At 42.7% G+C, this 24,688-nt stretch overlaps 1 protein-coding gene across 18 annotated transcripts in view; it reads right to left on the bottom strand.

The window, feature by feature from the left end:
* FARS2 (phenylalanyl-tRNA synthetase 2, mitochondrial) overlaps nucleotides 1-24,688 on the bottom strand; it is a 324,031-nt gene that overhangs the window by 262,847 nt on the left and 36,496 nt on the right. For 3 of the 18 annotated variants that reach the window (XM_039525759.1, XM_039525760.1, XM_039525761.1), the window contains one exon: nucleotides 3,492-3,599. The exons of 12 other annotated variants lie outside the window; for them this stretch is intronic. The gene's annotated coding sequence lies outside the window, so the exon portion shown is untranslated. Of the gene's footprint in view, nucleotides 1-3,491; nucleotides 3,600-3,721; nucleotides 3,848-20,008; nucleotides 20,029-24,688 lie in introns of those variants that run through there. 3 more of the 18 variants (XM_039525758.1, XM_039525762.1, XM_039525764.1) reach the window with 2 other exon arrangements.

Raw genomic sequence — 24,688 nt, 5'->3', positions numbered from 1 at the left:
GTACCATTTCTGAACACAGGCACGCCGCATAGGGTCCCGGGCGGAATCCACATTGCTCTAAAAGAGCCCCCCGCTGTTCCCTAGTGACTCGCAGTAGGGAAACATCTTCCAGGATTAAGTCCTGTGAAAAATGTTGGGAGACTCTTTAGTGAAGAGATAGGGAGATAAGATCACCCCTGCATCTGCATCTTCACTCAACCCCTCTAGCACTCCAGATTACCCGAAGCAACCAGCCCCCCTCTATCACTCAAGCCCCACTTCTCCCTATATAAGTAAGCACTCCTCACTCACCATTTCGTGGCTTCTGTTGTGTTATGCGTGTGTGGAAAAGAATGCTGAAGTGAGAACTCCCTCAGTGTAACAATTCATGTCTGGAGATAGTGGATACAATGCTGCCCGTGTTAAATGTTGTCATTTATGTTTCTACAGTGACCTTGACTACTGGACTGCCCAGATGTTCAACATCACAGAGGCTTCAAAATTTGAGAAAAAATCCCCGAAAGAGCAAAGAGGACATGCTGAAAGCTGTTCTTAATCACTCTGCTCGAGAGAGTAAAGAATTGAAGGAGTGGCGAGAGAAAGAAAGCAAGTTCCGCCAGAGGGAAAGCAGGAACCGGCATAGAAATGCAGTGGCCAAGCACGGAGCGGCTGCTAAGCATCCTGGAGCGCCAAGCGGAGTCTATAGAGTCACTCGTTGCCATGCAAGCAGAGCACCACCGTGCTACTCCCCCACCCGCCCCGTCCTTTGTGCCTTGTGCCCCAATGTCAGCTCAAACCACCTTTCCCCAGCATCCAGGTTCTTACCACCACCAGCTGCCTCCAACACCTGTACGTTCCCCAACCAGCCCTGATACCTACCACCACCCTTACCCTCTGCACTCAACCCCCATCACCATGCAGTATATGCACCCTGAAGTGCAGGATTCATTAAACAGCACTCCAGACAGGGCATATGCAAACTTGTGACTGTAGAGTTCACCAACCCACACCCCTGCCCTCTTGTGTTCATGAAATGTTGTGTGTCTGTCTGTCTGTCAAGGAAGTTTTTTTCTTTTCAATAAAACAATTCTTGGCTTTGAAAACAGTCTTTATTATAGCAGATAGTGAAAGATACCTTAGCCCAGTAAAGAAAGAGGCACTGCAAATCATATTATTATTATGGATAATAGAATAACAGTGTAAGCAGTGCAATTCACTCCCATGCAAGGCAGCAAACATTACTGTTGGCTTTCAGCCTCAAATTCTTCCCTCAAGGCATCCCTAATCCTTGTAGCCCTGTGCTGGGCCTCTCTATTAGCCCTGCTCTCTGGCTGTGCATATTCAGCCTCCAGGACTTGAACCTCGGTGGTCCATGCCTCACTGAATGTTTCACCCTTCCCTTCACAAATATTATGGAGGGTACAGCAAGCGCTTATAACCGCGGGATGCTGCTTTCCCAAGTCTAGCTTCCCATACAAACATCTCCAGCGAGCCTTTAAACGCCCAAAAGCACACTCCACAGTCATTCTGCACCGGCTCAGCCTGTAGTTGAACCGGTCCTTGCTCCTGTCAAGCTTCCCTGTATAGGGTTTCATGAGCCAAGGTAATGCAGTGCCGGGGTCTCCAAGGATCACAGTGGGCATTTCAACATCCCCTACTGTGATCTTCCTGTCTGGGAAAAAAGTCCCTGCCTGCATCTTCCTGAACAGGCCACTGTTCCGAAAGATGCGTGCATCATGCACCTTTCCAGGCCAGCCTGTGTAAATGTCAATGAAACGCCCGCGGTGATCCACAAGTGCCTGGAGAACCATAGAGAAATACCCCTTACGATTAACGTACTCTGATGCCAGGTGGGGGGGGGGCAGAATAGGAATATGCGTCCCATCTATCGCCCCTCCACAGTTAGGGAAACCCATTTGTGCAAAGCCATCCACAATGTCCTGCACGCTCCCCAGAGTCACGGTCTTTCTTAGCAGGATGCGATTAATTGCCTTGCAAACTTGCATCAAAACGATTCCCACGGTCGACTTTCCCACACCAAACTGGTTCCCGACCGACCGGTAGCTGTCTGGATTTGCCAGCTTCCAGATTGCAATAGCCACCTGCTTTTCCACCGTCAGGGCAGCTCTCAATCTTGTGTCCTTGCGCCGCAAAGTGGGGGCGAGCTCAGCACACAGTCCCATGAAAGTGGCTTTTCTCATACGAAAGTTCTGCAGCCACTGCTCGTCATCCCAGACTTCCATGACGATGTGATCCCACCACTCAGTGCTTGTTTCCCGAGCCCAAAAGCAGCGTTCAACGGTGCTGAGCATTTCTGTGAATGCCACAAGCACTTTGGTGTCATACGCGGCAGGAGAATCGATATCGATATCATCGTCAGACTCCTCACTGTCACTTTGGAGCTGAAGGAATAGCTCGACTGCCAAACGTGTTGTGCTGGCAACACTCATCAGCACAGTCCTCAGCAGCTCGGGCTCCATTTGCCACAGAAATCGCGATTCACACAGAGAGTAAAACAGAAAGACACTCACAATGGCGCCAAACGCTGCCGGAAAGAAAGAGTGAATGCTGGGATGTGAAGCGATGCACCACGGGGCGCTGGCAAACAGGAAGCGGAATGACCCGCACACTTCCTTCCCCTTCCCACAATACTCAGCGCCAAAATGGGACGAGGTGCTCTGTGGGATAGCTGCCCACAATGCACCTCTCAATACAGCGCTGGAAAGTGCTGCAAGTGTGGCCACACTGCAGCGCTGGTAGCTGTCAGTGTGGCCACACTCCAGCGCTGGCCCTACACAGCTGCATGACCAGCGCTGTAACTCCCAGCGCTGCAAATTGTAAGTGTAGCCAAGCCCTTGGTCAGATCACCAATTACCCAGTCCCTTACAGCTCCCTTTGACCTCACACCCTGTATGACCTGTCTTACAGCTTATGGCTACAGGAATACAGATGAGCCAGTAAGTATATAAGCTCTGAGTACATGATAGCTTTAAAGATTTTTGGTTTAAAACCTCTTTTATCCTGCCTCCTGTCCAAGAATATTTAATTAATGAAAAATTTTGAAGTGCTATGGAAAATATTAGAAAAGTTGGACTGCCACCATCTTGTGATCTGACAGCTTTTGTGTACAGTATGTGTGGGGAGGGGAGTTCCACTAACACAGCATATGCTAAAACAAAAATTATAACATATGCTAGGTTGCTAAAATTGGATATTTACCAGTCTGCTTAGCAATTTAGCAAAGCCCTGCATTTTAGTTTTGAAAACTGTGCAGGCATACAGCAACAACTATCACTGTTTTAGCCATAACCATGTCTGTATTTTTTCCCCACTGGTCACAATAGGATACCATGGAAGTGGTTTCGTGCCATAATATTAGCGGTTTGAATGCTTTTTCAAACTAAACCCTGTGTTTAGAACACAGACATCTCTTTAAACTCCAAAACAGGCCTGCAGTCCTACCACAAACATCATATTTGTTAAACAACAACGACTTTTGAAATAGGCTGTACCTCATGCACACACTTAGGCTCCAATCTTATCAGGTGGTGTGTATCCTCCACATCCTACTGAGGACATCTAACATTTCCCATGGCCCTTCAAAAATCTGTATTGAAGTCCTGGGAAGAAGGCAGGATAAAATAATTTTAAAAAAAAGACTTAATTCTTTCATGTACTCAAGAGTTCATCTACTTAACAGCCTATGTATAGAAATTGCAGCCATAAATTGTAAGGAACGTACACAAAATCCCCTTTTTGCAGTTTCTGTAACCAAAACAAGATGCCGTAGGCTGATTTGTTGTCTGTTTTCCTATAGTGCCACATTAATCATGATGATACCACTGGAAACATTTGGAGGCTTGCAATACTGAAAGAGGAAAATTATAAAATATTTTCTTGAATAAGGTTAACAACCATCATATTTCTCCTTGCTGTTATATGTAAGAACTGTTTAAAGTTTGGAACAGAATTAATAATCAAACCATCTTTTGTAACTAATACAGTTGTCTAATAGCTTAGCAAAGTTTAGTGTTTTTATGTCCTGTTTTACACACATCAACAACAAGAGGCACAGAGAAAGCGGCCCATGTATCTCAAGCACGCTTTCCTCCACCATCATCCTCCTCAACTACAAGAAAGTTGCACCATGTGAGGTCAAACCCTATGGTGCAGCATCTCCTGGGAGAACAGAACATTGTTCTGCAAGAGCACTGCATGGGCACCAATAGTTGTATATTAAAATGTTAAAGTAAGAAGTGCAAACTCCATATAATTTCAGGTATGATATTATAACTGATGACAATTCAAGTGTCCCCTTCATATCATATTGGATTATACTGCAGGTTCCATTATTTGGTTCCTGATGCTATCCACCAAGCATACCTAGGACAGCTACAGTCCACCAGTTATTCACATCATTTAGGTGTTCTGGTTTATCCACAAATTAAAGCACATTAATTTAAATAGATAACATTTCTCAATTGCTTCTCACATTTCAGCTGAATTAAAATCCATTTCCAGTTTGGTCAAAAGGCCCACAAGTTCTATAATTCTCTTATAACTCTAGCTGCATTAAATCTACATTTCAAATATTGACACTGTTTGGTTCTAAATGAATTACATGAGCTAAATAAAGTATGTTTTAGCAGCTGGGAAAGTGGAGTGCCTGTACACTGGAATTTGTGTTCATCAAACTACACAGTCACATCTAATTTGTTGTACCATTTAGAGAGTGTCAAATTTGAAACAGAGGGCAAGGGGGGCACAGGCAGAAACGATCACCTTTCAAATGGCATCAGAAGTCAACCAGCAGATGGCCACAAATTCAAATTGTGCATACTCCAGCATCCAGTACAATAGAATAAAGGCACCAAGCCCTATAGTCTGTGAAATTTAAAAATTTAGGCCCCAGCAGAAAGGCCCCAAAACCTTCAGGTCCCCTTCTGATGCGATATTTGAAATTGATGGAGAGAATGCACAGATTCAGAAGAGTAGAGCATTAATGCTGAAACTGGCTTAGATGTTCTCTTAAATAGGTTAAACTGTTAAGAAAAATCTCTTACCCCACATGCATAATAAGCAATGTTCTTTTGCTAAAAAATGGGAATTATTCCTTGAATTTTTCCCTAAACTAAATAGAGACTGTTCTTCACTGAAGACTAGCTACATTCCAAGTTTGGAGCTTTAGAGGGGGACTTTCAAGAGCACCTAAATGATTTACGTAAAAACCATCTGGTTTTGAATTATCTGAATATCAGAAATACCAATCCCAAAACTCAGAAATGGTTGAAAGTGAAGTGCGTATTTTAAGGTTAAATCTTGACTATATAGCTATATTCTCATCATACATAATAGTATTACATATTCTAACACACTGATCTCTGATCCAACAGGATGATTCATAAATGGTTCCTATGCGTTCTCAAACACATCTCCTGTGTCCTGCTTTTGATACATCACTCTTTCAAGAGACGCATCCTGAACAAGGCTAGCCCTTCATTCCTTGTCTGATGAGGGAGCATTGTCTTTCTAGTACCTTATTATTATTCTCTTCACCAACCTTAATCCAAACTATATCTCAGGGGTCAGCAACGTTTCAGAAGTGGTGTGCCAAGTCTTCATTTATTCACTTTAATTTAAGGTTTCGCATGCCGGTAATATATTTTAATGTTTTTTAGAAGGTCTCTCTCTATAAGTCTATATATTATATAACTAAACTACTGTCGTATTGTAAAATAAACAAGGTTTTCAAAATGTTTAAGAAGCTTCATTTAAAATTAAATTAAAATGTTGATCTTACGCCAGCTCAGCCCGCTGCTGGCCTGGGGTTCTGTTCACCTAGGCCGGCAGCAGGCTGAGCGGGGCCTGCGGCCGAGACTCCAGCTGGCAAGCGTCTGGCAGCCAGAACCCCAGACTGGCAGAGGGCTGTGAGGGGCCGGCAGCCAGGACCCCAGACCAGAAGTGGGATGAGCCCACTGCCGCTCAGGGATTCCATCTGCCGGCTCCTGCCAGCCGGGATCCCGGCCCTGACCACATACCTTCTCCCTCGTTCTGGCCCATTCTCTTCCTCTCTCTGCACTGAGCTGACCGTGGGAGTGCACTGAGCACAGGGCTGGGAGTGAAGGGTCTGGCCAGGAACTAGAATGAGGGAGGGGGCTCATGGTTTGGAGGAGGTTTGGGTGTGGGGCACTTACATGGGCAGCTCCCACTTGGTGCGAAGGGTGCAGGTGGGAATGTGGGGGGGGTGAAGGAGCTCCTGTTTTGTGCTCAGGATGGGGGTGGAGATGTAGGGGGTGCAAGAGTCAGGATGTGGGGGGTGCAAGGGGTGTGGGGGGGTTGGGTATGTGGGGGGATGCAAGAGTCAGGGCAGAGGGCTGGGGGCATGTGAGGGGGGTGCAGGTGTCAGGGCCATCAGCTGATCAGCCGGCAGAGAGGGAGGGATGGAGAGGCGGAGGAGGGACAGGAACCCAGCACACTATGGGAAGAGGCAGGGGAGCTGGCAGGGCCAAGCTTCTGACCCTTTCCCCTTGCCCCCTACCCCCACAGGGCGGGGGGGGAGCGGAGGACGGAGAAGAGTGGGCCTGGCCGGGCTCGGCAGGATTTTTAATGGCATGCTGCTGCCTGCCGGGACTCTGGGAGGCAGCAGCGTGCCATTAAAAATCGGCTCGCATGCCGTCTTTGGCACGCGTGCCATAGATTGCCGATGCCTGCTATATCTAGTTTTCTCTCTTTGATTACATGTTCTTCAGCTGCATATTTATCAAATAACAGTTCAGCTCTGAAGTGGCCATAAAGTCTACCTGCAAAATTATCATCTTTTCAGGCACATTTTCTCAACATCTGAAATTCAACTATGTTATCCTGATGTCTTTGTTAAACAAAAAGAGTAAGTTTCCACTGTGAAGCATTTATATGGGCAAAAATTAATTTACTTTATTTAGGAATTAGACATTAGTAATCTCAATGTGCAGTGGTATATTTCATTAATTTTCACTGCTTAAATATGTCATTTTTATAGATGTAACAAAGCCACATGACTGCCCACCCAACGTTAACAGTAGAAAAAAGTCGAATTTGTTGGAAGCCAGTATTCAGTGGTTCCCAAACTTGTTCCGCCGCTTGTGCAGGGAAAGCCCCTGGCAGTCCGGGCCGGTTTGTTTACCTGCCACGTCCGCAGGTCCAGGCCATTGCGACTCCCAGTGGCTGCGGTTCGCTGCTCCAGGCCAATGGGAGCTGCTGAAAGCGGCGGCCAGTACGTCCCTCGGCCTGTGCCACTTCCAGCATCTCCCATTGGCCTGGAGCAGCGAACAGCGGCCACTGGGAGCCGCGATGGCCTGGACCTGCGGACGCAGCAGGTAAACAAACTGGCCTGGCCCGCCAGGGGCTTTCCCTGCACAAGCGGTGGAACAAGTTTGGGAAGCACTGTAGTAGTTAAACACAAGTTTAGGTGGGCATTAAAAATGCAAGGGACAGTAGAGGGAGAGTAAATAAAAAAGCACTGATGAATTCCACAATAGGCGCCAACTCTGTGGGTGGTTCACGGCTGGAGCACCGACAGAGAAAAAATAGTGGGTGCTGAGCACCCAACGGCAGCCCCTCTATCAGCTCCCCCCCCCCCCAGTGCCTCCTGCCTGCCATGATCAGCTGTTTTGCGGCGTGCAGGAGGCTGGGAGGGAGGGGGGAGGAGAGAAGATGTGGCACACTCGGGTGGGAAGAGGCGGGGCGGGGGAGGAGCAGGGGCAGAAAGAGGCAGGGCGGGGTGGGGCCTTCGGGGAAGGGGTGGAGTTGGGGCAGGACATGGGACAGTGCTGGGGGTCAAGCACCCTCAGGCACTTTGGAAAGTCAGTGCCTGTGAATTCCACAGTAATGGTCCAAAATATTATAGCACAAATTAGTAATTCTCCAGAGTGCTGAATAATTAATGTAGAATACTGTATTATTGTACTGTAAAATATTCAAGGCTTTAACACTATATGTTACTTCATGGAAAATCATTCTGCATGTTTGGAACTATCTACATAAATATTAACAACAATAATTATTAATAATTATTATTTCTATTTCAGTAGCATCTAAGATATCAGAATCAGATAGGCACTGTAAAAAATACTGCTAGGCACTGTAAAAAAAAAAAAAAGACATACTCCCTGACTCTACAGAGTTTACAATTTAAAGCCATATTTTATAAGCTGATATGTCAATTGAACTCTATTCAGGTATAGGGATTTTCCCACATGGATCAATTTGCAGGATTGAGACCTAAGAAGAAAAGAATTGGGGAGAGAGATACAATCAAAATTTAAAAAAATCCTTATTACATTATCAAATTTATAATGGATAGGAGAGGAGGACAACAAGAGGACGACAGAGGTATCATAAATGCCCCATAAAGCCTATCTTAGCCTTGCAAATATGTTGAGTCTCAGTTCTATTGTGATAATTAGGCTTACAAATTTACTCTAAATATGAGCTCAACTTTAAAAAGTATGTGAAAGTTCATATATCATAAAACTTGTAACAACAAATGTTGATGGGAAAAGGTATGGAAAAAGAGACAGAAAGGCTGAATTAGTCTAAACAAAAGCGACTACAGATATGGTTCAAGGACTATGTTAAAATCATGCCTGGTAAAAACAGATGTTGTGGAACTGGAAATTAATGAATCAAAATTGATGTGTTGGATACTAGGTCTCATTGGTGGACAAAATAATGAGGGGATGGGCTATTCCACCCATCACTCCTATTTTGCATCCTTAAAGGAAAGACACTTTGGACCAGAAAACAGGAAAGAACAGATGGAGGCAACTGAAGCAAGCTTCGCCATCATGCCTGCAATTCCCACCATCTCCTGGGACCCCAAGCCTTCATCATCCTAATTCTGAGCGATGCCCTGATCAGACCAGAGCAGAAAGTGAGACCCAGATAACATCACCACCTCTACCAGCTCCAGATGAATCCCAACCACCACATGGAATAAAATGGGATCGGATTTTAACAACGAGAGTAACAGCTCTAATCCATCTCAACTAACTTCTCTTTTCCCCAAAAGGTCAGTGATTGCCATCTTTAATACCATATATGAGACTGTCAAACAATGGGGTTTTTTCTTGTAAAATCTCTCTCCAGCTAAGGGGAAAAGGAACAAGGGATGTTGTTAAAATCAAAGCCTTATTTAATACTTTACTTTTCAAATGTTTTAAACTGTTTTTTCCTTCTTTTCTTTATCTTTAATAAAAAGTTAAAGGATGTTTAATGATGTGTTCACCATGATACTACGCAGGCTGAGGTATCTATATAGCAAACCCCAGGCCCTGTTTAATGCTAATTAATGTAGGCTGGTGACAGAATTACATTAACACCTTTGGCCCATTTATTGAAACTACATTAATACAACATTTCCTATCTATACAGAACATTATTTTTCAATTACACCGAGGTCTTTTTCCAAATCAGGGGTACTGTGACAGGTTGGTCTATGGGGGTTTAGTCCACGATGGATTCACCTGCCTGAATAAAATTCATATACCTAGGAAGTGAAATTTACCACAAAATCGGAAATGTAAAAAATATTCTAGGCCAGTGTGACCCCAGAGACCTCTTGATGCCAAGTGGCAAAGGTCATAAGGGATGCAGATGAGTTACAGGAATCCCCTGGGTCTGGTATGTATATTCTAATTCACCAAAGTGAGTGTCATGTGAGCTCAAATAAAAGCTGGTGCCATTCTGGTCATCGATAACACTGCAAAAACCAAGTACAGATGCGTAAGGAGTTATGTACATATATGAGGTGGCCAAACTGTGGCTTGTGAGCCACATGCGGCTCTTTTACGGTTAGAGAGCAGCACGTCCCTCACTGTCCACATAACAGACTTGGGGGAGGGGAGCTCGGGACCTCTGCCTTGCAGCAGGGTGGTGAGGGAGGAGCTTCTGCTTAGTGGGGAGGGGGGGGTCTCGGGGCTTCAGCCCCACAAGGTGCACCTACTGGGGCTCAGGGCTTCAGCAGGAGCAGGGCTGAAGCTCCGAGCCCCAGCAAGCATGTCCTGGCTTTCAAACATCTGAAGATTGTCATATGTGTCATATTGTCATATGTGTCAGTAAGTTGGCCATTCCTGGTATATAGATTAAAAATTATGTTAAAGTCTGTGTATAGGAACTGGTCACCAGGAAAAGTGAAAAACAGTTTTTATTTTAGGCACAAAATGTTTACTTATTCATCTGTTTATATATTAACTACGTATTGTATGGTTCAAAATAGGCCTCCACTCCTGACTCTGAACCAACTGCTAATGAAGTATTGTGAAAACTTCAGAGAAAAACAAAAAGAGAAAAACAGTAGGGGTGAGGAAGAGCCCTATTTTGAGGTGCAGATCAAAGGTCTGTTCTGGTATATTTGAGGGACAAAGAGGTCATTCTGGCATCCTTCACCTAGGAAGTAAACAGACAGACAGTTTGATTCATGAAAGAAGGGTCTCAGCCAGATTTGGCTGAAAATGCTGGAGAGAATTTTGAGTAAGATAAGCTTCTTTAGACAGGGGACACTAGTCACTAGAAACCATGCTACAATTTTGTTTTATATGTAACCATTTGTTTCCAATATTCTTACTAGCACTTGAATCTCTGTTTGATAATACACATATCCTTGTTTCCACTATAAATATATCTAAGTGCTGTCGTGCTAACCAGAGAGGTGATCCCGAGTTGACTCTTGCAGCTGGTGTGTACTAGTCCTTTGGGAATAGCAGATCTAGGAGTTTTGTGAGTGCTCAATGGAACAGGGGTTAAATATGGCAGAGGGACACTCAGAGGATTCAGGGGTTGGTGTGTACCTATGAACTATCTGTACAGAGAGAGCAAGCAGGGCCGCCCAGAGGATTCAGGGGGCCTGGGGCAAAGCGGGGAAGCAGCGGTGGTCCGGGTCTTCAGTGGTATTTCGGTGGCGAGGGGCCCTTCAGTCGATCCGTGTCTTCAGCAGCACTGAAGGGCCCCCCACTGCCGAAATGCCGGCTGAAAACCCGGACGGCTGCCAGGCCAGGGCTCGCGGGGCCTGGGGCAAATTGTCCCACTTGCCCACCCCCCACCCCCCCGAGTGGCCCTGAGAGCAAGGCCTGCTGAGCCCTGGAGGGCAGAGCTTCTGTTACCAGAGGCTAGTGATTTCAGGGAGCTGATCCACAGCAGACACAGACAAGACTAAGGGCACGTGGTGGTGAGGTGCCTCACAACCCTGGGTAACCCTGGTATGGGTCACACCCTGCCCTCAAACAAACCTAAAGTGCAGCTTAATTCAGCTGGGACAAAGTAGAGATGCAGCTTTGCACATATTCATCAAGTCTGCCAGAAACCTGAAGAAATGCCCTCTGATTTTCTACTAGCTCCTGCTCTCTCCCAAAAGCCTCCCAACTCACTCTCTCAGCTCCTAGTCTCTCTCAATCACCTCTCAATTCACTCAGGCACCTGTGTGATCTATGATGATGGGGAATTAATTAACTCACAGCTGGCTCTGCCCCCCCCATGCTATACACCCAGGCTTTAACCACACACATGCCAATATTATTTTCATAATATACAATTCTTAGAAGGAAGAGTTGAGCCAAAACTGAAATGTTCTATCTGAATTTCAAGTGGGGGTCTAAATTCAAATCCCGGAATTTGGACCGGCCCCTTCAGCTCTGGCTCCTATTGGGATTTAAAACAGGAAGGGATCTATTCCCTAGTTCCAATTGGGATTCAGTCAAAACCTCATTAGAATACCCAATCATTGTCAGATTTAAGCCCAATTGTAGCCCAATGGGACAACTGTACCATTCAAGATGGTAGAATTCTCGTATCAATTGAGCTCCTGTACTGCTACCATTTTGAACCAAAATCTCACCGTTGAGCCAAACCTCAGCACTAGCGCTAATGCATCTTTGATCTCAACTTCCTAACTTTAACCCCTCCAACATTGCTCCTTTCTCCATCTCTATTATGGAAATAATGAAAATCTGTGAATGGACAGAGCATTTACTAGGACTATGTGTATTTCAACAACCAATCAAAAAATAAAGACAAACATTTCTCTATGGATTTTATTTTAGAATCGATTAGTCTTCAGAGTAGAAGCAGCACAGAACATGTAAACATTTGCAGCAGAGATGCTACTGCCGCTGCCAAGGTACAGTATCACCCAGTTAGTAAACGTACGATCACATATGCAAAAAGAAGCCATCTTTAGTTTGAACAGTACCAGCCCTATTTATCTGTCATAGGTTCTGACAATGTGTTTAAAGAAAACATTAGAATGTTCTTCCAGAAGGAACTGTATTTCCCTGCCTGGGGCATACAGCATCTATGGGTCGGTAAGAGTGGGACTGAAATATTAATGAGTAAGCCATTTGTCAAGAAAATTATGCAAGAAAGCTTGGCAGTTGCACAAAGAAGCAAGCAATATGAGATAAAAAATCATGCACTATGATCTAAAAAATATCACTGACTGTCTGGTCTGTGTTCAGAAACTACTACCTTTGTAAAGAATGCTTTGGGAAAAGTAAATAAATAAATAAATTAACGAGAGACTTGACAAACAAGTGCATACTAAATTCAGCATTTATAATTGCAGGTATTATCTACAAAAGAAAAGATCCCCACAACCCACTCACTCAGAATACACAAGATGAGATTTCATAATCGATTCAATTAAGAAATGACTACTAATGATATTTTTGCAAATAAATTACTATACTATATTCCACAAATGTGAGATGAAAGATGTTTTGTCATGCTGTTTGATTATAGAAAACCCACAGAACATAAGAAAAATATCCCATGATGGACAGAAATTCAAATGGAAAAAATACCATTTTTGAAAGATTTTCTCACAAATCATAATGAATTTGTACTAGGCAAAATGATGTCTGCTGTGTCAAATCAGAAGGTTAAAATCTGAAATTAAACAGATGCATATGGGAATTAAATTAGTCAGGAGCTTCAAAACATTATTTCTTTACAAGGAAAATTTACAAATGAGAAAGGACTTTGTGTTATCGGAAAAAAACCCAGATATGATATTCCTTTCATCAACCCTTCATTTTATACAGAAAAAGATACTGCTGGAAGACAAAACGTATTAATGAATACCAGTTTATCCAAACAAATGTAGCCATATTTGTGTGCAACTTAAACTGATCCCTGTGTCATATTCTGTAAAGACTCAAATGTGTGTTGCTTCACTGGTTTAATTCCCATTGATTGCAATGGGTAGTATTCACCGACATTATTTATGATCTCTTAGAGTATTATTATTATTAATAGTAATACTTTGCACTTACATGGCACCTTTTGCCTGAGCATTTCAAAGTGCTTTGCAACCATTAACTAATTAAGCCTTGCAATGCCTTATGAGGAAAGTATATTATTTATACCCATCAGGTACATCAGCTTCCAGTTCAGAAATATTGCATTTCATCATACATGAAGATGAGCTCTGCATAGCTCAAAAGCTTGTCTCTTTCACCAACAGAAGTTGGTCCAATAAAAGATATTACCTCGCTCACCTTGCATTTCAACATGTTATTTTTCATTTGTTGTTTGTTTCCAATTGGTTTTCAATTAATTTCCTCTCTTTAAAATGCTCAGAATGTTTTTTCTTTAATCTTAAATGTTATTTTTATCAACCATTCATGTCAGCATTTAAAAAAAAAAACTTCACAGTGAACCTAAATTTGAATGACTTTTCGACAAAATAGATTGCTTGGTTAATGAAAAATACTGATGTGAACAATCATCTAAAAGTATTTAAAATTAGAAACAGTTTAACAAGAATAATGGCTACTCAATGAAATTAAAGTGCTTTTTAAAGTACACCTCTACCTCAATATAACGCAACCCGATAGAACACGAATTCGGATCTAACGCAGTAAAGCAGTGCTTGGGGGAGGGGAGGGGGAAGCTGCACACTCAGGTGGATCAAAGCAAGTTCGATATAACGCAGTTTCACCTATAACACGGTAAGATTTTTTGGCTCCCAAGGACCGCGCTATATCAAGGTACAGGTGTAGCTTGACTAAGTTGACTATTAAGAACTGTGCTGGACAATTAGGGAATACTGCAATGTTATGGATGAAGCAGCCTTCCATGTACAAGCTCTTGCACTTAACATAATGTATTAGGCTTTATATAATATAATTTTTAAGGCCCAGTCGTACATTCCTCAGGCAAGGCATGCAAGGACTGCAGAGTCAGACTCAAATTTCATCCCCCAAAAATTCACAGACTTAAATTTTATTATTCTTATTGTTCACTTAGTACCATCAAGAGACATGAGCTCGAGAAATAAATCAAAAGACACTTAAGTGAAAAAGAAATATGCTTTGATATGAGAAGTGAAGAGAGATGGAGAGCTGCTGAGGCAGATAGGTATAAGAAGGATATTCCAAGTTGATTATCTGCTGTGCAGAAGGCTTTCACATCAAGAATAGCAAAATTGCATGCAATGACATAGAGGAGAACATTGCTAGTGTTATTTATGCCTCACTGAGTCTTTAACTCAACCTGCTAACTCATGTGAAAACTAAAACCTGCCTCATCTTTGCTAGAATTTTATCTCGCGTTAGTGAACTCAAGTTAGCTGATTCAAGATAAAAACACTCCTCTTTTCCTGGTGTAGACACAGTCCATCCACAACCATAGGCTATCAGTGTCAGGGTTTGATCCCTCATGGTGCTCAGTATTCTGGCCTTGATCCAGCAGAGCAGGCTGAATGTGCTTAAGTGCTTTGATGGATTCGGGGCTTTGATGGATTCGAGTGCTCAGCAGTTTGAAAGATCAAGTCTTTAGGACTAAAATAAAGAAAACCCCAAACTGAACAAATGGAATAAAAGAGCAGAGAGTGTGACTTCTCTGTAAAAGATGCATTAACTCTGCCTCACAAAATGGCAACTGCTTCTGCATCCAGGCAGATTGCCTTAGAAATGTAAATGTGTAGTACTGAGAGGATAAAATCATAACATTTACATACACTGTAGCTAGTGTAGATGAACAGAAGAAACTGGGAGAGAAATGGAGAGAAGTATTTGTTGTTAGTGCTAGACAAATACTAAGTAATAATCCTAACTAGGACCAGAGGATGAGGTGAGAGCACATCTAGAGAGAGGTTTAAAAATAAGGTAGGACAATATTTAACTAAATCCTAAAATGAATGGGGAGCCAGTAAAGTTATGTGAGGATTGTAGAGATAATGGTTGCAGTTCCTTATGTGTGTGAAAAGTCCGGCAATGGCATTCTGCCCATACTAGAAAGAAGAAAGCTGGGTCTTGGGAAACACACAGAAAATGTTGTTTTTAAACTAGGGGGAGGGGAATGGACAGAATCTGGCACCCTCAATTATGATTAATCAGTGGGCTATGGTGGAGTGAGGTACTACTCAATGTGAGTAAGGGGTACAGAATCCAGACCAAGAAAGGAAAATATAACCATTGCCCAAACAACATGCAGCAATGCAGATTTTGACAGCGATAGGAATATGAACATTATAAGCTCCTGAGTTCCTAGCACTATTGCCTAGACCTATTACACTGAAGTGACATTTTAGAATTGTTTTACTCACTATACACCTTGATTTATAAGTTATAACCTAGGCACAGGATACCACACTATAGACATATTTACGGTGAATGCTTTTAAATTTACTGTTTTTCCCTTCTCCTTGAAAGGACTCTGTATGTGTATTGTCATCATCTTGTTTATTTTTTTGTAAATAATCTTCACTTTCATGCTGTTACACCATTATGTGTGTTCACAATAAATACTATATCAAAAGTATTAGAGAAAATTTGTGTAGTTCACTACTTGTTATAACAGCATCTGGCCCATCAAACACATACTCTATCCTACACCGACAGGACATTGTCCAGCTATACTGGAAGAAGAACAGGAGACACAGGATATGGTTTAATCAGGCTGCAACTTTATTATTAGATGTCTGGGACTACATGGCAGATAAAAGTGTACAGTCAGGTAACTCCATGATCATTTCAATATCTACCTGGGGGCTTCGGCCAGCCACCTCTTTTTCCATTGGTCCCCAGCATTGCTGGGACCTTACCATCCCCCCACCTCAAATGAGGGTTCAGGTGAGCTATAAAAGAAGGCAGCCGGCAGGCTCCATGCTGCGCAAGTCATAGGCAGTCTGAACCACCGCTTCCGCCTCTGTTCCACTCCTTTAACAGGCCATTTATCTGGTCACTGTGTCCCTTCCCTACAGAGTGCCTGCACTGGACATCTGCCCTACACTTACAGAATGAGTTGTGGCATCATAGCCTAACGCTCTTCCCTACTCACCGTAATAACCACCCCCCCCGAACCTGCCGTGGGGAAGGTGACCCCCGCCCTCCACTCCATCTTGGCCAATATGGCAGTGAAGGAAAAATTCCTTCTCAGCTCCCAAAGGAGCAGCTAGCGCAATGCCGACAGCAGGTCCTGATCAAACCTGGTATTTTGCCACTTCCAGCACTGGGTGCTGCTTTGCTTGGCCTGGGGAAAAGGGGCTTCTCCTACCGGGCTTGCCCTTTATCAACTCCCCAACCCTTCTGGTCTCTGGGGCGTAAGTCAGTATTGCAATGCTGACCCACTCTGCTTTTGTAGCAGCGTTTGTGCCTCTCTTGCCTCCCCACCCTTAAAGCAATATATCCATTCCCCCAGCAAGCCAGAAAACGCTCCTTCTCCCCCTCCCCCACCTACTTGCGGTGCTGTAATTGTCAAGATACGAATTGTGGGTGTTATTTTTAAAGTTAACTGAGAAAAAACACATAAATCCATTCTGTGTGCACCTAACTTATGGATAAAAATACTGAATGTTCATATACAGGCTGGGAATTTAGACTAGAACACATAATCAGACCTTCAAAGTTAGATATACACATTTTCAAATGTTTAACTTATGCATGCATATATTAGACAGGTACCTAATAATTGTGAATTTGTGAGTTCTCGAGTTAGGTATGCACATCTATATTTGCAAACTTGTTCCCATATTTTCAAAGCAATTTTATCTTTATTATTGAAGCAATTCAGATGATTAAACTTCCCCCTCTTTTTTAATTTAATGTACTTTTTTCACCATGTAATGTATGCTCTTTGTTTACCTTTTTTCACTTCACTCCGCTTGAATAGTGAAAGTAGCCTTGTCACTAGTCTAGTCTATTTTCAAGAGTTCACTTTTATTAATAGCCAGTTTTAATCAATAGTTTTTCCGTGCTACCACGGTGCTAATGCATTTGGGTTTCCAACACTGTAGGGAAATAGTTAATTGTATTTAATGTTTTAAAGTTTTAACATGTCTATTAATATAATTTATTTTTTCAATATATTAGAGAATCTGTTATCAAAGTCTCTGGGCCCAGATAGGATCAGATTCTGACAGATTCTGACACTGCTACCAATAGTGTAGCATTTTATTCTGTAAATAGTGCCATGCAAACAAAGGGGCCCAACTGTGAAGTAATGTACTACTCAATGGGAGGGCTTCAGAATCTGGTCCCAAATTACTACACTAGAAGGTGCTATGAGACAAACACTATCAAGCTCAGTCCCATTGAAATCAGCAGGACTAATCAATGGTATAAGATCTAATATGCTTGGTAAGAGGATGAATGTTGGCAGAATTCTGTTCTGTCCCATTCATGTTCTTACACCAGACCCCACACCATGACAGCTCAGTAATTGGGTAATTACATTTTATAATTTACTTTTGGTCATAAATTAGTTGGGGACAGATTATTAAACCCCTTAGACACACTGGTAAGAAATAACTCATCTGAAGCCACTGGGCTACTTGAATTAATAACTCCTAACCAATGTAAATAAAGGGTTAAAAATCTGGCCCTAAATTCCTAAATCTCTTGATCTAAATTATGTGACTATTTTCCCTATAATCACCCATAAAAGACTTCAGGTAGAATTGCTGTCTTTGTCATTTATGTGGACATGGTCAGAGAATTTAATTCTGCTGGGAAATACTACAATAAAATCGCTAAGATAATTAAAGCCCGAATGAAAGTCCAAGATGAAATGGTTGGAATTTTTAAAGTTCAAGCCACTTTCCTGCATCTTTATGGTATTTAATTTTCTGCCATTCTAATACATGCATACAAAATGGCATCTGAACTGAAAACTCTCTTTCTCCAATTCTTCTTTCTGTCATCTGATGAGAGGCAGAATAAAGTAATTAGACTGACTAGAGACGTTGCTGATTGCTTTCAGTGTGTAGTTTACTCCGGACTCCACGGAGGGAAGGCTTGCTAAATAATGATCAACAGACTAGATGAGCCTGTCTAAATCTGTTTCTACAAAGTTAAAAAGCAATGTTTGAAAATGAACTCTTCTCTTTTTTTTAAAAGGAAAGTTATTTGAATAAAATGTTCAGTCAGCTATGGCATAATAAAGTTTAGAAGAGATATGTGCAGACTCTACAATTTAAGCAAAGTGGAAACTGATTCAATGCTCATCTCCTTTGTAGACAGTTTCTAAGAACCAGCACAAGCTCAAAGGAAAAGACGGTAAAGAGACACGTTAACATTTCAGTGTCAGTTACAAAAAGAACTGGATCCGGGGAAGAAAATTTGAATCACAAACCAAAACTTTGCAAAATGACCTCACACAAACCACCACTACAACTGGCACCTCATTCACAATCATACAGGAGAAGCCAAACATCAAACATGTATAGATAGAAAATTGAAGTAGTGTCTCATTCCCAGAGGTGATTCTACTTGCTCAGGCTATAAGTCCACAGGCAGGGAAAAGTAAGAAGCTTGCATTATTACTGTCCATGTTATACCCATTTCAGGCCTTCCGGTTTTTATAGTATTACATTCATTTGAGAAAGAGAGAGTAATTCAAAAGAGTAAATAAGATCCACTAGTGCATAGGGCAGAAAGGAAATTATTATCCCATTGTTTTAAAAGTCAGTTTACTTTACAAAGCAGATAACATTATTCCAATTTAATCTACAAACCACAACTTTCTCTTTTGTTAAATATTTTTAATATGTCAAATGTTTTCTATGTTCTTTCATTTACATCAATGTTATTTATATTGAAGCAAAGTGAAACATTTTGAAGGTAAAACAAAGGTACTTAAATTAGCCATTTACCCTGTTGTATTTTTTGCTAAGCCTTTGCTAACTTGGCAGTAAATTGAGCATTAAACTGTAGAAAGACAGGGCTTACCCACAGGGCTAGCCACACAAGTGAAGTCTATTCACCTAAGGATGAAATTCACCAACATGCAGAAATCCAGCATCAGGCCTATGCATCATTTTAGCTATCAGTATAGGATTTAGTGGCACATAGACATTCTGCTGGTCCTCTGCACAGGGATGAATTTCACCTAGTATTAAGAGTTTGCAGGGTTCAGGCTCATAATTTGTATTCATATATTCTGAAGAGTCACATTCTAAAATACTAAGTTCAAGGTACATTCACACATCATTGTTTAAAATGCATTCAAGTTTCCATATAGTTCTCTTGAATGCAATCGTAATTCAAAGAGTATGACACTAACCTCTGAAGTAACTACTGTACATACATCATATCTTCAAGTAAGTACCACCAAAGGTGTGGAGTCAGATTCAATATAATCAGTATAGCCTACTCAATGTTAACCTCTACCATATTTCTCAAAATTGCTAGTAAATTAACCAGCACTCTACTAGGTACACTGCTGCAGTTTCCAGCAGACTTTGAGTAGCATTTGTTTCAATGCCATTGGGTGGGTGGGTGGGTGTGTGTGTGTGTGCTTGCACCATAGTGGTGCAACTGTATTTAGATTTAGCTCCTCCCACAATGAATAAAACGTCACTGCATTGTAAATTATTCTCCATTACATAATTAAATATATAGAGAGTACAATTTAATGTATCCTGCATGTTTTTTTGGAGATCTGAACAGTACATATTAAGTATACTTTATTACAATATATAACTGACAAGAGAGGGACCTCAGCCAAATCCCAGGAACTAAACAACCCCAAGCTCTGGATTCATTAAGACCTGTACCTGAGCTGCGTTCTCTCTAGCGATTCTGATGCAAATTTTCAGAAGCGTCCACTAAATGCTGTCCTTGCAATGACTAGCGCCTAATTTTCAGAATTGTTGGGCATCCATGAATCCCACTGACTTGAACGCTGACATAGTAGTATCAAACTGGGCACACAAAAATTGAGGTAGCCAGAATTAGTGAGCACTTATGAAAGTTTTGGCTAACAGGATTCAAGCAAATTGTAATGAAAATAATAAAAACAGAAAACAATAGAAACAAAAGATAACTGGGGAGGAAAAAGGGACAGAAGCACAAAATGAGTATAGAACAGTGGTTCCCAAACTTTAACAACCTGTAAACCCCTTTCACTAAAATGTCAAGTCTCGCAAACCCCCTTCTAAAAATGAATATTTCCAGGAATTTTCTCCTTTACCTGAATATAAATTATAAAAGCAGTGATCTTGGAAATATAAAATTTGTTTTTAAGACATGCTTATTATACACACTATTTCTTATTATTAATCATTACAGTATTTTTATTACATTATGAAAACAGCAACACTCTTCCAAGATCTCACTTTCATAGCTATCATCACTCTGAATAAGCCTGTTATAAGACAAGGCTCCTACGTTTCATCAAGGAGTGTCAGATGTGAAACAGCATGAAGGTATTTAAGAAGCCAACTCAAAGCGTTCCTCCTACACAAGCATTCAGGTCTTGAGCAGTCCAGGCAAACAATGTATGTTAAAACGAAGCTTAAACTTGTTCTTCATAATAATTTTTAAAACACTACTAGCTGCCTATTTAATTTTAAAAACAGCAAAAAATATTCACCTCCCTTTCCATTTCTTATAAGGAGTCTTGAAGAACCATAGAGATCTCCTCAGTGTGATAGAGATGCTTGCTTTGATCTGCTTAGCTCTTGGAAGTCCAGGGGCTCCGGGCTTCTGGCCCCATTCTCCCTAGGGACAGCTATGTCTCCCGTAAGGGAATTTTTTCCCAAGAACCCCCTATAACATTTTGCGAACCCCAGTTTGGGAACCACTGGGGAGAAAGTGTTAGGGGAAAAGGACTGGGAAAAGATCAGGCTATGATTATTGGAGATTCCTGCGGTTTAAGGGCTGAGTCTCGTACTTTTGCACGGTGTGAAATCATTTGTCAATATTATAGTTCTACTCTGCATAAAGCAGTACTTGGAAAAAGGATCTCCTCATTTCTTCATGTATTGTTAGATCTTAGCAAAGATTTTTTTCAAATCCTACTTTTAGCCTGCAGAGAACATATTGGAGAAAAACTGGCAACTCCATGAATTCAGGAGAATTTTCTACACACACACACCCGGCCTTTTTTCCTCCCCTCCCCCTTCCTCGATAGCTCTAAGAAACCATTTAGAGGCCCCATATAACTATTGCCCTACCCTGTCTACAAAAATTAATAAACTTTAATAGCATGCTACAGTGAAACACCTTTACTTATCTTAGCCAATAGTCCCTTTGTCAACAGATGTCCATGGCACTCTGTGGACATAGTGGGTGATACATCTGCTTATAGTCATTGCCATATATGCATTTTACCCATCTCAGCATTTACACAGTAAAGTGCCTTAATGTGCCAGAATACAGCAAGCAATATATAAAACATTATTTTCTATATTGTTTTCCACTAGTTGGCATTCTTCCTCTCAGCTTAACTGGCACCAGTACAAATATTCAGAGCTATAGAAAAAATGTTGCTGAGCACTCTGTGACCACCACAGTTCCTTGCATATTATCCATGCACCACATTCTATACCTTGGGGGAGCATCCTGGAACTCCCATATTCATTTTTATATAATCATGATCTTATATATAACACGTCTTGTAAGGCATCAAGGGAAAGATTATGTGAAAGTCATTTCTCTATCCATTTATGTATTTCATTAATGCATATGAAGTTATGAGAATTGTGTGGTATGGCTGTCACTAAAACATACTGTAAGTTGGGGATTCAGCCAGATATTAGCTCCCCAGAGGCAACAGCAAGGAAAGTAACAAACACCCGAGCGGGGTGTTAAACAACTCATCAACAACCATTGTCTAGCAAGGGAGCTACAATTCAGTGACTCACCTGCATGAGGCCACACCAGGGGAATTGCTCAACCTTGCCTGGAGACTAGGGTATGTCTACACTGGCAGAGTTACATCACCGGCAGTTACAGTGCCACTCAGAGAGCACTGAAGGGAAACCACTGTTGTGTTCTCACACTGACAGCTGCCTGCGTGTTCACACTTGCAGCAGTATTTGGTGCGGTGCACTCTGGGCAGCTATCCCACAGAGCATCTCTTCCTCTTCTGCCGCTAAGACTTGTGGGAAGGTGGAGAGGGTCATGGTGCATCCTGGGCTCTGTCCCAATGCCCCATGATGCATTTGCGTCCCAGCAATCCCCATGCTTCCATCCGCATTTTGCACCATCTTTCAGCTGTTTGTGTACTGTGCGCTCTACCTCTTCGGTCTGCAGGAATGGATCCCACACTGTTGACCAATATACTGCTCACTCTTACTAACATGTCACAAGTAGCAGTGGAGTTATTCCTTAAACTACAAAGGCAAGAGCAGTTTGACATTGATCTCGTCACAACACGAGATTCTTGTGGCATTCACGGAGGTGCTGACCACAGTGGAATGCTGCTTTTGGGCTTGGGAAACAAGCACTGAGTGGTGGGATCACATCATCATGCATGTCTGGGATGACGAGCACTGGCTGCAGAACTTTCGTATGAGGAAAGCCACATTCATGGGACTGTGTGATGAGCTCGCCCCAGCCCTGCAGTGCAAGGACATGAGAATGAGAGCTGCCCTGCCATTGGAGAAGTGCATGGCGATTGCACTGTGGAAGCTGGCTACTCCAGACTGCTACTGATCGGTCGCTAACCACTTCGGAATGGGAAAGTCGACCATTGGACGTGTGTTGACAGAAGCGTGCAGGGCCATTAATCACATCCTGCTCCGAAAGACTGTGACTCTGGGCAATGGGCATGACATTGTGGATGGCTTTACACAAATGGGCTTCCCTAACTGTGGAGGGGCAATAGATGGCATGCATGTTCCAATTCTGGCACCAGACCACCTAGTCACCAAGTACATTAATCTGAAGGGGTATTTCTCTATGCTTCTCCAGGCACTTGTGGATCACTGTGGGCATTAACGGAGGCTGGTCCGTAAAGGTGCATGAAACACATCTTTCGGAACACTGGCCTGTTCAGGAAGCTGCAAGCAGGGACTTTCTTCCTAGGTCAGATCACCATAGAGGAAGTCAAAATGCCCATTGTGATCCTGGGAGACCCTGCCTACCCCTGAATGCTGTGGCTTATTAAGCCATACATGGGGAACCTTGACAGCAGCAAGGAGCGGATCAATAACAGGCTGAGCTAGTGCAGAATGACTGTTGAGTGTGCTTTTGGCCGTTTAAAGGCCAGCTGGCGCTGCCTATATGGGAGGTTGGACCTGGCCGATGACAAACTCCTGTGCTTATAACCGTGTGCTGTACGCACCATAATATTTGTCAGGGGAAGGGTGAAAACTTTACTCAGGGATGGCCCACTGAAGCTGAGCGCCTGGAGGCTGAATTTGAACAGCCAGAGACCAGGGCTATTAGAGGAGTGCAGAACGGGGCCATAAGGATCAGGGATGCCTTGAGGCAGCAATCTGAAGCTGAAAGCCACGAATATTTGTTGCTATGCTTGGGAGTACAGTGCTTGTAATGCTAGGAGGTGATGGTGATTGGTGCAGATGATGCACTATGATGATTTAAGAAAATTGCCTGTTGCTTTGCAGAGCTCTGTTTGCTTTCAATTAATGGAATAAAGATTGCTTTCAAACCAACATAATTCTTTTATTGAAAAACAACAACTGGAGGAGAGAGACAAACAAAAAAACACATCAGCACTGTGGGGGATGGGGGAGGTGGGGTCCCAGGATGGCTAAGATTTGTGTATGCCCAGGTATCATATGCAACCTTGTCCTTTGGAGTACAGTGCAGCAGGGATTGTACTTCAGCAGGGCTAAACAGCAGAGGGACAGGTGTTGAGTGCAGTGGGTACTGGGAGTCGGCAATGGGCTGCTCGGTTTGCAGTGCTAGTAGCTCCTGGAGCGTGTCCGCTTGGCACTCCCTAACGTTTAAGAACCATTCCATGGCTTCGTTCTGGTGCACCGCATTCTCCTTTCGGTCCCTCTTCTCGCTGTCTCCCGCCACTCCCTCAATTCTTGTTTTTCAGCCACAGAGTGCATCATGACATCACACAGAAAGTCCTCTTTAGTTCTTTGTGGCCGCTTTCTAATTCTGCGCAGCCATTCAGACAATGATAACAAAGAGGGAGGCTGGGCTCCGGTCATGTCTGTGAAGCCAAAATGCAACATTTTACAGAAGCAGTATTGTTTGCAACACACAGACCACTGATTCAGTGATTTAAAACACAGCCACCTTCCCCCACGCCTCTCAGTGACAGCAGAGTGGCACAGGAAAGTTACCATTAATGGGAAAAGAAGTATTCACAGTGGCCTTCGCAGTGGAGGTGGGGTTGCCACCGAGTATCACGTCCAGCTCTTTGTAGAACCGGCAGCTTGTGGGTGCAGCACCAGAGCGGCAGTTTGCCTCCTTCGCCTTGTGGTAGGTGTTCCGCAACTCCTTCACTTTGATCCTGCACTGCAGTGTGTTCC

Source organism: Mauremys reevesii, linkage group 2 (genome assembly GCF_016161935.1).
Source record: "Mauremys reevesii isolate NIE-2019 linkage group 2, ASM1616193v1, whole genome shotgun sequence".
Lineage (NCBI taxonomy): Eukaryota > Metazoa > Chordata > Testudines > Geoemydidae > Mauremys > Mauremys reevesii.
The sequence above is the reverse complement of the archived record's forward strand: the minus strand, read 5'-3'. Positions and strand labels throughout refer to the sequence as shown.